We start from the raw sequence: 3092 nt of genomic DNA, 5'->3' as shown, positions 1-3092 counted from the left end.
TCAAAAATGTTGTCCTTCTCTATCCTGCTTTTGAGCGAAAATGTGCTCCTTGTCCTTCTTTTCAAGTTTTATAGCAGTAACAAAATTTTCAACAAATTTCTTTCAGAATATTATTATTTCCTAAAAGTACATAATCTTTGTATTTAAAAGGCATTTACATTGTTCAACTTTCATTTAAATGATGCAAACTTTTGATTCAACTAATCGCCTGTGAAAGTTGATCATTGTTAACGCCTTTTAGCCTTAATCAATAATATTTTACCCTTTGCAGCACTGAAATAATAGCTATCGACGCATCTCCACAGATGAAAATTATTGCCTACCATATGTACGGTGACCATCCGTCCTGTATTATACGGGACAGTCCTCTTTTTTGTCAGTTGTCCTGGTAATTTATTTATTTCATACGGGACGCCAAATGTTCTGTATTTCTTTTAATGTCCCTTATTTGTCCCGTATTCGGTATTTTGGCGCCTTAACAGCTCTCCAAAATGACATGCCTGTGAACTAGTTTTTATTATTTTACAACGCGTTTATCAACTTGCAATGTTGTGTGTCCATACACTATTCATTGCTATAAAACTTTTGCTTTACAAAGATCCTATACAAGTCTAGACATCAACCTCATCGCCTGGTATCATATCAAAACTCTAGAGGTAGATGACACCTCACCGCAAGTAGTTACATATTTCGCCTAAAAATATGCACTACGTACGCTACAGCGAAAATGGACAACACGCCATTTCTTTAAATGAAATTAATTGGTGCTCGTATGTATGTACATTAGACTGCATCACCAAAAAAAGTTGTGGTTTTCCGCCGGGATCTTTTATATTTTAAGACTTCCACCAAAATATTTAGGAAAAATATTAAGATTTAAGTGACCTGGACCGATTGCAAAATACCCCCAAAAGTTGAATTTTTTATAAATAAAAATAGTTTTCTCATTTTCGTTGTTGGTATTTCCGACAGGATAGGAGTGTGATGTAATGTGGAACGATTTTCCGTCATCCCTTGTGAAATTTAGTTTGGAGAGAAACCGGTTTCGGCGTTGTGCCATCTTCACTGCCATTTTTTGTTCTGAATAGTTTCTGTTTGTTCGTCACTATTTATAGCCGTGCTAAATCGTCGTTGGTTCTTAGTTAGGTACGTCTCAGCGGATTCTATGCTTTCGTTCAACCAGTGGTTTTTGTTCTGTGCATACATCCTCAGGTAGAAATCAGATGCTCACTTCTTCTTGATTAATTGTTGCATGGATTCGCCGGTAGGTAAAAATCAGTTATTTTCTTTCTCTTTCCTTTTGTAGTTTGGACTTGCGTTTCATTGTTTATGGGCGTCGCAGGGTTTCTGTCCTGTTTTGCGTATAGTAGCCTGAGTGGTTCGAATCGTATATTTATCAGATGCGGTGTTTATTTGTTCATTTATTATTTTTCCGACGAACGTCTTTTCTTTGTATACCTCCATATTCTCTAATACGTTTAGGTGTTTTTCTTTGTGCTGTACATGGAGAACTTTGGCTGTCTTTCCTATTTTCATTGGCGTACAATGGTTTTCTGCCATATGGTTTACGAAGTTCGATTCCGGTGTGGTAGATGGTTTTAGAATTTATTTGTTGTAGTCCCTTATATGTTCACGATATCTTGTTTATATCTTGGCCCCAAATGCGTGCTTTGAAATCAGTTATTTGAAGGTGTTTACACTGCTTGATCCGCATTTCTTTTGACTTCTCATCAATTGAAAAGGGAAGACAAAAACAAAGTGAATATAAGCAAACACTACATTTATTATATTGTTACCACATTTTGGACATAAAAAGGCAATTATTCTTTGATTTAACTAAAAATGTTTAAAGGTTATGTATATACTAACAATTTTTATGCACAAATTTCAAAGATTTATTCATTTCGTTTTGTTTGTTTTGATTTTGAAAAATTCCAAATGTCAAAGACAAACAAAGGCTTTTGTGGAACTTTTGTTTCTGAGTGAGTTCAATAAAACAGTACCGTATCAAGAATGATAGAATAAAAGATTGCGCCGATTGCAGCAGAACGCGTGACGTCACCGTAGAGTTGACAACTGAGAGCGGCAAATAAAACTGCTGTCTAGTGATGTGCTGAATTGTCGGTACCCAATACTTAAAAAAGGTTTCGGTACCCAATACTTCCTTATCGGTACGCGATACTGATTCTTTACATTAAACCTTCGCCATTACATGCGTTTCAAGTTTAGAAAAAACTTTCGTTACTAATTTATATGATATGGGCTAAAACACTTGAACTTATCGCAACAGAGAAATATTATTTTATCAGTTTTAACCCTGATAACCGATAACCGATACCGATTCGAAAATAATCGCTAACTGGTTACAGAATCTGCCTACAAAAATGATTTCGTCCGATTCAACTGGAACAAAAATTATTCAAACAAGTAAGAGTTTCTATGTATTATGGCCTCGAACCGACATATATACATCTTTCATTTGGATCAGTATTTAAAGCTCTTTTGGCTCCTACATTCGGGTTTTGATAGGCGAGTCTCCCCTGAACCGTTTTTTCCATATTTTTGGCCTATGTGCGCTTTTATTCGAAACCTGAATATTTCGGTACCGAGTATCGAGAGTATTGGATACTTAAAAGTATTGACTCAGCACATCACTACTGCTGTCATCTCGACTATGACGTCAGCAAAACAGCTGGTTCTGTCAAATTCACTAAGAGCCGATTAGCGTATTGCCATCGGCGCCACCTTCTGTATTCTCTCCACCGTGCATATCAATGCTTCATTTCAAACAAGCAAATGTCGTTGAATTGTTTTTGAAATACAGGATCATGACTTCGGCAACGTTTGATGCCTTCAGCAACAGATAAAATGGCTTTCAGCAACAAGTCAAACGACTTCTGCAACAAATAAACTGCGGCGTGTTGCTTCGCCAACCGTCCCAATCAGTGTTGCCTGGTCTTCAGCATGAGAAAACGTCACTCTTGGTCTGAAAAAACTTCATTTCCTACCCAAAAACGTCTTTTTCAAATGAATGTACAAAAGTTGTTCTTATTTACACTTTTATTGTATACAAAGGTACATATCGAGCCCTA

This window comes from Rhagoletis zephyria, unplaced genomic scaffold (genome assembly GCF_001687245.7).
Source record: "Rhagoletis zephyria isolate East Lansing unplaced genomic scaffold, Rhagoletis_zephyria_1.1 Rzeph_scaffold_00087, whole genome shotgun sequence".
In the NCBI taxonomy this organism is placed as follows: domain Eukaryota; kingdom Metazoa; phylum Arthropoda; class Insecta; order Diptera; family Tephritidae; genus Rhagoletis; species Rhagoletis zephyria.
The sequence above is the reverse complement of the archived record's forward strand: the minus strand, read 5'-3'. Positions refer to the sequence as shown.